The sequence below is a fragment of the Synchiropus splendidus genome, chromosome 12 (assembly GCF_027744825.2).
Source record: "Synchiropus splendidus isolate RoL2022-P1 chromosome 12, RoL_Sspl_1.0, whole genome shotgun sequence".
Lineage (NCBI taxonomy): Eukaryota > Metazoa > Chordata > Actinopteri > Syngnathiformes > Callionymidae > Synchiropus > Synchiropus splendidus.
Window position 1 is genome coordinate 6,932,013 of NC_071345.1, and position 13,272 is coordinate 6,945,284.

The window sequence follows — 13,272 nt, forward strand, 5'->3', positions numbered from 1 at the left end:
GCGGTGTTGGCAAATTTAAGACGAGTCAAGCGCATCCAGACACAGAAGGGTTGTAATTCCCTTATTTTTAATCATTTAATAGTGGTCATAAACAGGTTGCAAGTTGTTTATCATGTTCAATATAAGTTTTAAATGCAATATTTTCAGTAGTACTAATACATTTAAATATACTACTGAAATGTTTTTTTTCCCTTCTTACAATTGTACTTTTTGGCACTTGATTCCTAAAAGAGGAGGAAAGTTCAATGGCACATCCCGATTGGATCATGCATCAGGACTGTGTATCTTGGCTTTATTAGGACAGGCGCTATCAATGTGGCAGCGGAGATAAGTTGTCTCAGTGATCGTCATGGCGCCAAGGAGTCCCTCTGTTTGCCTGCTGAGACGCTCATCTTCTACGCCAGCCAGCTTTTTTTTTTAATGCCACAGAGCAAACCAACAGTTTCTCTCACTGTGACACAAACATACGGTGGACTGATGTTACTAGCATCCATCTAAGTTGAAAATACCTCAGTTGGCCTGTGTTTTTTATGTCAGAGTGAGCTCATCGAGTTCATAAAAAGGTTTAAGACCTGACTACCGTAATTCCTTCAAGCTGTGGCTTCAAACTCACAGACTCATTCAAAACAGTGATATTAAATACTTAAATATCTCTACTTACTATCATTATTAGACACATACTATTTCCCCCCAAGAACATGTGCTTTCTTATGTTTTCCACCATGCACTTTCTTTTAATTTTACATACTGTGATTTACGTGACCATTTGAAGTGTTGGGGCAGCCATGTTGACAATAAAAAAAAGAGTTCATTACAATAAAAACTAAACTCAGTATCACCCAGCATCAGGGTCTGCGCTGTTCTCATTCTGGAAAAATAAACCAGATAAGTCTGAGCTATCTCCTTCAACAGTGACAAAGGTCTGACCCGGGACAGGCCTTGGATAGATCTGAAATCATTTCACTCACATGTCACGCACTTCTGGCTTAGACTGCTGCGACTGATAACTTCAACTATGCAGCACGGAGACGCAGAACATAAACACAGAGGGTCGCGCTTCTGTCTAGTAAGCTATTTGGGAATATATTTTTGGGAATATCTCCCTTCGGAGAAAAAATGTTGAGAATTAATGTTTCAAAAATTTGTCTTGATTAACTGTGAATTATTATTTTGTCTTCCAAAAACAGTCATTGTGTATAAAAATATGACAGTATAAACGATTAATATTTATTTTTAATCTGGGATTTTTTATTATCTGGTGTTATACACGCCCTCTGTCCCCCCAAAAATGAAAAAAATATACTAAAAAATACTTTTACAGAAAAATAAAATGAGCTTAAATTTTTTTTGTACAACAATCAGAGTGCATTTCATCATTTAATCCTCTTTCATTTTACATTTCATTTAACACAATGGCAATTGAAATGACATGAAAGTGAAACATGTAAAACTAAAATAAATACAATAAAAAACGAATTTAAGAGGAAAAAAATACCTTGAGAAAAGGAGGAAATTGACACTGTGAGGAAATAATGTCACTGAAAACAAATGAGCCCCTTACAGTGAAATTACCTTAAATTTCATGCTAAACTGAAAGAGAAAGTAAAGGCCACAAAAAGCTTCCACCACTCGAGTGTTTTGGGTGTCAAAGCCCAAAAAGGGGGCTTTTTCCTTCTAATGGCTTCTTCAGAAAGTCCAGATAAGATGCACCGCAGCCTGAAGACTCATCCTTGGTGGTCCTGGGAGCTCAGACGGACTGATCGTGAGCCTTCTGTCTTACCAAGAGGTTAATGACCGTCCACACACACACGTTGTCTCTATCTTTGTGGGGACCGCTCATTGACATAACCCTTTCCCCAGCCCCTCACCGTAAACCTAACCATCGAAAACGAATGGCTAAACTTAACCTTGACTCTGAACCAAACTAAAACTCAATTAAAATGTCCCAGTTATTTTCAAGTTAATCCTCAATTTTAGATTTGTTAGGTCTGGCAAAGTGTCCCCCACAAGGAGGTGCGTGTACAGGAATTGGTCCCCGCAAGCATGGCTAGACGAGGTACACTCACACACAGGCTGTGTGGTGGGATGAAAGTGATGGAGACATGTCTGGGTTTACTGTAAACCATCTAGTGCCACCACACCCGCTGTCAACCTGCCAGATGAGCAGAAGCATTGCAGCTCATGACCTTTGACTTGGGAACTGAGCAGCGGCAGGGGAAAGGTTATCACCGTTGAGATTCGGGCTCTTCAACTGAAATGCCCGCCTCCTGGCGAAAGCTCCGGCACAGATGGTTACGAGCCGAAAATCTCCCTCTGAAGTAGCTCCTGGTCACATGACCACGGCGTCGGAGCAAACGGTTGTTTACTCTGCTTATCACTGGTGTTGTAACAAGTCGAACAACACACAAGCTGACCTCTAAACACTCGATGCTGAAAGAGCATGTGTTCCTTTCCCAAACCCGCTGACTTTTCATCACTCGCGCGCATGGAACGATGAGCGGATCGCTTCACTAATAAATCCACCTCTTTAGCTCTGATCTTTACGGCCCATGAAACCAGCATGTCATGTTCGCTCAGCCATTTTTTGAGCAGAAGAAATCCTCCACCCCCCGTTCAAACTACGGCAAACAGTGGCTAATAAATAACAGCTATAAAGCCCTGCATGAATTATGACTGGTCCGCCTGAGGAGAGATAAGTCTACTTTTCATCTACTGTATAGCTAATATTCCTCGGAGAGCGGCAGCAGATATCAGGGGCCGTGTTTAAGGTAACTTGAGTGCATGCTTACCGAGTCTGGAGTGTCTAGATGTGTCTTTCTTTTCATGCACACCCTCCTACTCAGACTACGGTCAGCCATAGCCAGCGCCACATCAGTCCATCATCGCAGATATGCCTGTGGTTAGATAGCAAGTCTGGCGGCACACAAGACATTTTGTCCACTCTGTCATGTTTACTTACGATGATAAGCTTTGATGGATTCCCTTTAAGCTATAGACGCCACATATACACGCAGACGCACACAACACACTTTCAAGAAATGCAAGCAAAAAGGACAAAATAATCCCAGCAAGATTAGATTTGGGTGCAGATCACAGATTCAGACTAAATATTAAGACTTTGTTTTCGTGAATTGGACTGAAAACACACACGTCAGAGGAGACAGCTTGGTCCGATTGTCCTCCAAACCCCTAAGCAGAAGCAAAAACCAAATAAATGTCATAGATTAAAACAACATTTTAACTATAACAATGCTTTCTAGCAAACACTATACAGAAAGCTAAAAAGAAAGCAAAGCAATATCAGGTGACCTATTGAAATTAAACATTGAATTTAATCAACTACCTCCATTGGCATCTTCTTTAGGCAACATCTTTAAAAGTCAGAGCCAAACAATGGTTCAGGTTAAACTACTTAATATGTGATGCTAACTCAAATGTATTGGCTTTATATGCAAATGTTTTACTCTCTGTGACAAAATCTGCCGTCAATTCGCTATTTTTCCAAACTAAGATAGTCCATCTATTGTGTCAAACACAAGGCCTGAATGCCTTATATATTGTGGGTTAAAGTTTTAATACAATTCAAAACTGAACCCAACCACCAGTGGAGCATGTTCATATTATGTCAGACAAATCGCAGGGATTAAGATGCATCATTGCTAGGGATCAAGATGTAAACAATTAATCCAGAAACTTTCATAAACTGGAAAAATGTTGCTGAAGTTTGACATTTTCACTGGTTGATTATGAGTCTAAATGAAATGATCACGAGCATCCACCTTTGACACAGCATTATAATTCGGAACGAACGAGGTGTTCTTACTGATAGTTTCAGTTTTCTTCATACATTTGAAATCTTGTTTAAATCTTTAATAACCTAGAAGTCTGTTTACACAAAGAAAACCTTACAATGCCTGCAGAAAGTTGAATAGGAATTCATCTTTTTGATCCAAACAATAACAGGTGACAACAACTGCTCATAAAAAGAGGCGTTGTAATATAAAGAAGAGACCATAACATTAAAACAACAAAAAACTACATGAGAAGTTATGAGACGGCACAGACCTTCATGACCTAAAAGAAAGAAAAGCACAGTATGAAACCATAAAAATACTCTCAGGTGATGACAAATCTGTTTCTTCACTGTAGCCACCAACGCGACTGAGAGATGAGTTTTTCAAGGGCAGCAGCGGAGGAGCTATTCTTGCACACTTTTCTGAAGCCACTTGCAGCCAGTGCATGCATCCATTCCACACTGCCTTGTCTGACTACCACAGAAACATGGCCAAGTCATTGCAGCGCTTCCAGGCAGTGAAAGCAGGGATGATGATTTAGAGGTGATAGACAGGCAGAGGAGAAAATTACTATCTCAGGAGCTGATGCAAGAGGCTGAAGATAGAGCTGCACTGTCAATAGAAGAGTCATTGCACGTGGTGTTAGAAGTGTCATGAGTGATTGCTAAATAGAAGATCACGCGATATTACTCTTGCTACAGTGATACATGGAGGATCTCCCAACACTTTTCCAAGAGTTCAGAGCATCTTTTCCATCCACAGACAGTCTGAAATATTCAAAATAAAAGAATGGAGGTCAAGCTTATTTCATTCAAAAACAGGCTGTGTGTTTTCAAGCACCTCCACAATTGATATTTTGGGATTTTATTTAATTTATTTTACATTTTTCAACATTGTTTTTCCATCAAGGCAGAGACAGGAATTTGATAATATGAATTGGGAATCCTGTTTGGCCCCCAACCAAAATTCTTTCTTACTCATAGCCTGCTTCTCAAAGTTTCTCTGTCATGGCTCGTGCTCATATTCTGGACATCCTCACTGCGATCTGACAGCCCGCTCCATGTTTCTCCAGTTCTTGTTTTGCTTTTCCCAGGAGTCACCCCCAAACTGCTGGACCACCAAAACCGATCCAGACCAATTAAGACAAGCATAATGAGGCCTGTTATCAAGTCACTCTGAGGACATGTCGACAGATCCACTGTGGAAGCATGGTGAATTTTTAAATTATTCATGATGGTGTTCATGATGTATAAATATCCCTCATAACACGCCAATAATCTGAAGCATTAGAACCAGCTGTGTTTGCCTCACCTCATTGGCATCTGCTTTGACTTTTGAGAAGTTAAATGAGCTGTTTTAATGATCACTTAAAAATAACAGTTAAAATGTTGCTAAATTAAATTAAAATTATATTGTTTAGCCAGGAAAAGGTTCAATGACCGCAACCTCTTGAGCTCTCACCATAGCTTTATTAAGTCATTGCCATGTCAAACCCAAGTCCATTTGAGGCCAGCAATATGATCATTTAACATCGACAACACAATTATTATTTTTTTTTCTAAAACATACCGCAAAAACAAACCTCCCACCACTCATACTCCCACATTGTACACAACAGTTCTTGAAAATGCAACCATAATTGTGGGCTTTTTGGAAGGCTTTTTAGACACAAAAGCTGATCCAAATTTTATATAAAAAAAAACCAAACTATGATCTGTCAAATGCTTGCAGTGCAGTAATATAAGGCAATGAAGTAAGAATAATGATCTTTTGCCCAATAAAACTTGCAGTCCATATTAATCCCATTTGTTTTGAGTTGTCTCTAAAAGTAGGTGGTAACTAGAGGTGTAACCCACATCTCACTAGTCAAGTGCTGCTGTGTTGAATTGAGAAATAATCTTTGTGCTGACCTCAGCTTCGCCCTTCTCTCTTAATATCCTCTCACCCTAGTCCTGAATCGCTCATTCATTGGCTTGTTATTTACACCCAAGGACATCTCAGCCACTGGTAACATTTTTCCATCTGACAAGGAAAGTGAGCGAAAACAGAAGAAGTCGGACACAACGGTCTCCTTCTTCCTCGGATCATCACCCCTCCTCTCCTGCTGTCAAGGCCACTCTTTTGTTCCTCCTCCTCGCTGCTCTGAGGTCAGAGTCAGAGGGAAAATAGTCAAACACACACACACGATGGCAAATCTTCCTCTCCTTATCCAGGACAACACACTGATAAGTGTGTCTCCACTCCCCATCCGACAGATCCATCTCACAAAACATCTGAGATGCACAAACAGGCAGAAGCGTTGGGCAGTGGCAGATTGATGGCTTGATTCCCTCCCATGGCTGTAAATGTGTCAGAGCTGAATTAAATGGCTGAAGAGGAGTTGGATGAAAATGAACAAGCTTTAGATTACATTTATAACAACTGTTTTTGGGGAGAGCTGCACCTGCAACTAATGATGTGAGACTTGCCAACTTCATGGACTTCTCACTCCCCACAGATCAAGCCTGCACCCGCTGACCTCAACCAAGACACACACATTTCACAAATTCTCCAGCACCACGGTTGCGGTTCCGTCTCCAGAGGCCAAGTGTCTTCTTAACCTCAATTTATTTGTCATAGGCTGCCGGCTCAAGAGTTTTCCACCGTCTTCTTTGTCATCAGGCTTCATGACGTCTCAGGCCTATGCAACCAGGAGAGATTCAGATTCAAAGTGGGAAAAATCTATCACATTATTTTCGGGCTGGTGCCTTAGATGAGGAGATCTGACCAAACATTCTCCATCGGCAGAAGACTCTCAAGGGTCAGCCCCCATTTGGTGTTCCTAGATGCCCTCATACCCTGAAAGAGCTTTCGCATTAGGGGCCCAAATTCGTTTCCCACCCCTGCTATGCACCCCTGCTCCTTCTGGCCAGGTATGGAGTCATTCAGAGAACTGTCGTTTGAAATCGACCAATTCTTCCCCAAAGAAAGTGCTGTCTCAGGGGCCAATGGCGCCAGCTGTCTCCGCTAACACATTCTCACTTCCCAGGTGTCAAATAGCAATTATCCTCAACGCACTTTTGTGTCCTATGTTGAAGGCGAAGTTTGCTTTCTGCGCTACATGTTGACGGTAGGTATTTCAGTGGAGTAAAATGTTTTACTTACCTGTGTAACGTTCCAAGCGAGGAGTGGAGGGTTTGGGAGCTCTCTTCACTAAATGGAGAGAACTTGGAGACAAGCTGTGAGATAAATTTAAATTCTCTTTCTTTATTATTCATCATCTGTTCTCTTCTTCAAGTCACTCATATAAATAACAGAGCATTTTAGTTGCAACATCTAAAGCGGTCTTCTACACTTATGCTAGCTTTGCCTTCATTGCACAGTGCAGGCCAATGTGGCTGCGAGACGGTAGCGTGTTCCAAAACCCGAGGTTTTCCCAGGACCGAAACAGGCCTTAGCTCCTTCACAGACACACAGACTCAGCCATTTTTGATAGTAATAAAAAGAACTATTGTTTTTTAGGCTGGTTTTGCTGTGCCATTCACAATCGCTAGCGTTAGCATCTTCGGCTGGAAATGTGGTTTCTTAGATTAGATGCCTATTTCCATGTGACACATCTTACACACAATGTGTGTCTTTGTCAACTCTTTGGTAAAATCTGAAATGAGCCCAGGTGCCCTCTTTTAGTGTAGCAGGAGCGTGATTTATCAGCAGCTTCGACGCCATTTACCTTGTTTTTCATTTTCAATTTGTTCACTCTGGGTTGGTGGAACACATAAGGTTTAATGCGTCAAACAAAATAAAAATAATAATGGTGGTCAGGCAGACCACACAGTGACTTTTTCAGTTTTCAGTCACTCAGAATGTTGCAATGTCGCTCACCTCTTCTGGAAACTTGGATATACCTCTGTCTACATGAGCGTGGTGTGAACAACAGCATGAGCTTGCCGACGTCATGGGAAAACTGGAGCTCGAAATCAGTGTTTCATCATGAAACAAAAGGCCATAAATATTTATAGTATTCTGCAACTTCAGCTCAACCGCAGCAAGAAGATACTTTGACAAGATAGAGTTGGAAACGTGATAAGACGCTCATTAACTGCAGAAAAGCTGTCTGCGGAGGACAAATGTTTATTTGAAAAGACGAGTGTGTCTTTGAAAGCGTCTTCAGTAATCAGGGAAAATATACAGAATCTGTTCTGGCGAAGACGTACAGATACGTGACTATCATTAAGATGAATGTAAGATCTTCACCTCTGGGGTTGTGCGAGCACTGGTGTGTGTGTGTGTGTGTGCTGGTGGTGGACGTGCAGGGCCGCGGAGTCAAGGTGGGCTGGGTCGGCAGTTCCCACAGCCAGTGTGGAGGCAGCCTCTGCGCCGCTATCAGCCTCCGTCTCCGGCCCCAGCACCAGCGGGCCCCCTGACGTCAGCCCAGTCCTGATAACGGGGTCCGCCGCTTGCTGTCCAGGAGAACAGGAGGGGGCTTCAAATGGAGGGATGAGGTGGAAGGAGAGCGGCTGGCAGGGAGGGAGGGAATGGGGTTACACTAACAGAACTGGTGGTGGATAAGACCCTCAGACAGATAAGAGGGAGCAGTGTGTGGAGCCTCTTTTGTTTTCCACTTATTCTCCTGTCTGGTGGCATCTCTCCTCCTCCCCGTCCTCCTCGCTCAAGTTTTTCCACTTTCGGGCAATTTGTTAAACTCAGCTCTCCTAAATCTCTTCAACCCCACAGAACCTTCACGAGAGTGAGAACCATTTTGTGAAGCCAAATTCTCTCCTGACCATTGAAAATAAGAAGGTAAAAACAGCAACCCATGACAAACACTCCACTGTAATTAAAGTTATGTCCAAAGTACTAATCTAAATGGAGAGAAATAGGCATCTAAAATGCATATAAAATGGACCATAGCGATTATCTAATCTTTGACTGGACCCTCCACTCGACAACATATCTCAATATTGTTTTATATTTCAGACATATGTTTAAAACCTAGCTAGATCCAACTGACTCTAATAATCTCAGGGGTACATTGACATCATGCTATTTTGTTGAGTGCTCATTGCATGGTGGTATTAGACTTCAATGTAGGCTGCAGAGTCCCAGGATACAGTGAAAGATCTGTGATATAATATCACAAATACTAGCCAGAAAAATATACTGACTCAGCAAAAAGTGAAACACCACAAGGAGAGGCATTGCTCTACGTCAGTTTGTCTGTACGTACTTTGGAAGTGTGACCTGTGGAACACCAATATGACATAAGCGGAGTAAGATTTTTAATGTATGAGTTTTTAGGTTTGAAGTTTGTAAACTTTACATTTCAGGTATGTAAATGTACGAGTGAAAGGATGGTGATTAAAAACCTGCTATAATTCTGACAGCTTCAGAATGAAACTACATCATTGTTTTAAGAACTTGAAGAACGCTATAGCTACTTTTCAAAATTTACAATCTCTTCTCAAAGATGCGCAATGTTTTTTAAAGATCCTTGTAATACAGTTAGCATAAACCTATTTATCTGGCCCCTCTCTGCATAAACTCTGGCTGACCTCCTTGTGAAAGTCAGTGATGTCACCTCACCTTTACCTAACCTGAGTTTTAACCTTAACTTGCTCCTCCACGGGCAAACAAGCCTTGTTCCCCGCCACATCATTGCTGCTGCTACACCTCAACACTCACTCGGTTTCAGTGTGTGCTTGCTGTTTGCTCATCGGGCCTTTCCAAGCTCCAAGCGAACTTTGGCCACGGCTTATCACCCGGAGAAGAGCAGGGATCCCTGAGTCTCCACGGCTAGAAATACCCAGGCCGATGCCAGCACACATACATGAATGCATTCAGCTCCCACCCAGCCTGCTGATCAAAGCAATAAAATAAATCAGTGGCCAAATACTCCCGAGAGAACATTATCTTCTTCAACTGTTCTATTGTATTGTATAACACCCTGTGGCGGAATTCCAAATATCAACGTGTGAGTGTTGGTGAGCAGGTGAAGTAGCTCGACAAACAAATGAAGCGTCAGAACAAAAGAGCTTTAACTCATCTAATTCTTATCATGTGCAATTGAGGGTTGTGCTCGTCACACACACACACACACACACACACCGACGCACAGGAGTTAATAAGTTCCCTAAAGGCTAGTTGCGCTTGTGAGGGAAAAGTGTGTTTTTAAATCCCTGCAGAGAGAAATCGAGTCTCCCCGACGTGACCTTCCTGGACAAACACTTGTAATCCACAAGCATAACACCGAGATATCTCTGCAAACACTGGTCTTTAATGGCATCAAAAACTCGGTTCCATTTTGCCCCGATTTCATTTCAGTCAGACAGATTTTCTCAGGTCAATTCATCGTTGGGCATCTCACTGGCGTGTCACAAGGAGTAAAATGAATGATTAAAAAAGGACCAAAATGAAAATAATTTTGTATGGTTAAAAAATGACAAAAAGAAAATATATATATAGCAATAGCGATATTAGAATATTGAATTAAATGACAATGTCTGAGTGAGCAGAAACTGAGACTCTGACGCAGATTTGCAGTCTGACCCTGCCACAGTTGTACATAGAAGATAGATGAGAAATAAAGAAATTAATGAGTAAAATCAAGAAAAAGAAAACAGAAGAAATATCAAATGGTATTAAAAGTATTAACTTTGTGCTTAAAATGAGACACTGTATAAAGAAAAAGTGAAACAAAGTTAACTTGGTGCACGAAAAGGAACATTAAGGAGAGTTAAAAAAATATATAGTAATAAATAATAACAAATATTATTTGATCATACTGTACCAAAATGTTTAAAGAATTAAATATAAATAAAATTTAAAAAATCATTCATATTACTTCATTTATATCGGCAACAACCTCTTATGACCTGTGTATTCTGGGAAGTAGCAGTACGGATAAGTGGCTTGCGATTAGATTGGCTGTCAGTGGAATTCACATCAGTCATATCACACAATATCTAAATGAATCGATTTGTCAAGCAGCTCATGAGCACTGCTGGCAGGTGATGAATGAGTGTGGCAACAGGGAAACCCTCTAGTTTCTGAAATCCAACAGTTAAACCTGCACTAACAGGACGGTGTGAAGTGCTGTGAACCACTTTTCATGTCGAGTATTCGGCATTAATGTGTTAATACGGGCGGGTCTTGAAGAGCAACATCCATTAAGAGATAAGAAACTGTGGCAAAGAAAACACACGTTTATTGTGCTCATTGATCTGAGAAGTTTCCTTTCATGGGCTGATGACGCGTTTATGAGCTTGTTTGACAAACAATGAGTTGCTATTGATTAGGACTGTTGCTTCCTTATCACCTGAGTGGATCCAGGATCAGTATTCCAATCAGATTATCAACCGCCGAGTCAGCAGAAACAGATGAAGAGATTAAAAGGCGAAGTGTTTCTGCTTATTCTGCAAAAAGGAGTGTTTTCTGAGGCGACAAACTAGTTGGCGTCCAGGCTTTTCCTGCATCACCTTTTCCTGGTGCCGCTGGTCTCGGCGTGTGTTTGTGGCTGTTGTTTGGAATGGAAGGAAGAAAGGCCAAAATAAGGCGCCGACCCCAAATGATTGAGTCATGACCCCAGACACGACTGGGACTCTTTTCCTGGTGCCAAAGACTCACTCGCTCACACTCAGTACATTTCCTGGACAGTGACCCCAACAACAACCTCGACTTTCAAGCAAGCGCCGACTCACTCGCACAAACTGGAGACACACAGATTGACGTCAGACTTGTGTCTGAAGAATGGTGCCAGATTGAGATCAATTTCCTCACCTAACACCAGCTCATCCATTCACACTGAGACACTGACATCCACACACACAAGGAGTCACACAGTTTCAAGTTCTGGGCTCCGTCACTGTCAGTGAGCTGACGCGTGGAAACACACCGATGAAAACAGCGACTGCACAACAATCAAAGGATGAGCTCTCTTGCCTTTATTTGTCAGTATCCTTGTAACCTAACTGCAGCAGAGATTCACACACGCCTGAAAAAAACTGTGAAATTATTGTTACAAATTGCGCAATATAATAATATTACATTAAAAATGTAAATACATATGGCGAAATAATGTATCATAAAAGCGATTAATATAAAAAGTTAAAAATAATGTTTTTTTACTTTAATTTTTTTCACGTGTTATAAAAAGGTATCTATTAAAGGAATGAGAAAATGTTATTTTGGGAAAATTATATTATATATTTAAATATAAATTGTATATGAAAAGTCAAGAAAAAATATTATTTTGCCAAGTGGGCTAGTAGACATGAAATAAAACCTCAAACATGTGTCCAAAAAAGTACGTTTATGGTATTTTATTACAACAATGAGAAAATATATTTAAAAATAAATAAATAAATGATGATTATGACACCATAAATATTTTTTTTAAGATGAAAAAAAAGCCCACATCATGTATTAAGGAGTTAAACGTGAAAGAAATTTAATTGAAACAGTTCAAACAGAATTATTGAGGGCTAAATTTAGTATGTGTCAAAATACCACAGACTCCGCCTCCAAAGAAACTGCTTACCCATCGGCCATTGAACTCTTTTACATATGAATTCAGTTTTTGGATCCTTCCTGATGAATTACTGAAAATTGTAATCACCGCTTGAGGGAAAACAAGTTTGTAGCTCCTGATGTCCAGTTTAGAGCACTTGATATAGTTATTTAATCCAGTTCTGGACCCTGCACCTTGGTTTGTCATATACTGTATGACCTAGAGGGGACAATTCAAATATATCAAATTAATAAATCTCCACTAGAGAAGCACTGATACCGGTGTTGGGTATCGCTCTGACACCAGTCGTGAGTACTCATGGAATTGGCCACCGATACCACATTAGCACGCAGATTTTGAATGTCAGTTTATGACAGTTTTGTTAAATTTGTGTTTGTACTGCAGTGAAACTTGTGACCTTCACTCATGTACAGTAAAAACCACTAAAAATAAGGAATGTTGTTCAAATAACGATATACATGAGAAATAAAAAATAAAAAACTCAAAGTAACTTTATGAGTAATGGTGCAAGCACTTGGTATCAGTGAGTACTCAAATGCAAATACTTGCAAACAACCGTCCACGTCATCAGTGCATCTCTTACACGAAGTGACATACTTTATTTATATTTCAGATATAAGATGAAAGGAGGCCAATTACTGCTAATATAAAAGAACTACAACTCAAAGGAAAAGAGGCAGTTGAACGTTGATTTAAAAGCTATGAATGCTGAGATTGAAGGTTTAAAAATGGTGAAGATTTTATGGACTAACAAGACATTCTATTTCCCAATAGAGTTAGGGTAAAAAAAATTGACCTTTAGAGATGGTGAGAACAACATGTTTGCAAGTTAGTTATTGTTTGTTCAAATGTCAGCTCAACAGTAATATCGCAATGAATATGATATCACAGCGAAATGCATTGCACCTCTATGTTTTCAGTGTGCAGTTCCTGAAACTTCGCACAGTGTAACAAATGAGAATGTGTTGAAGC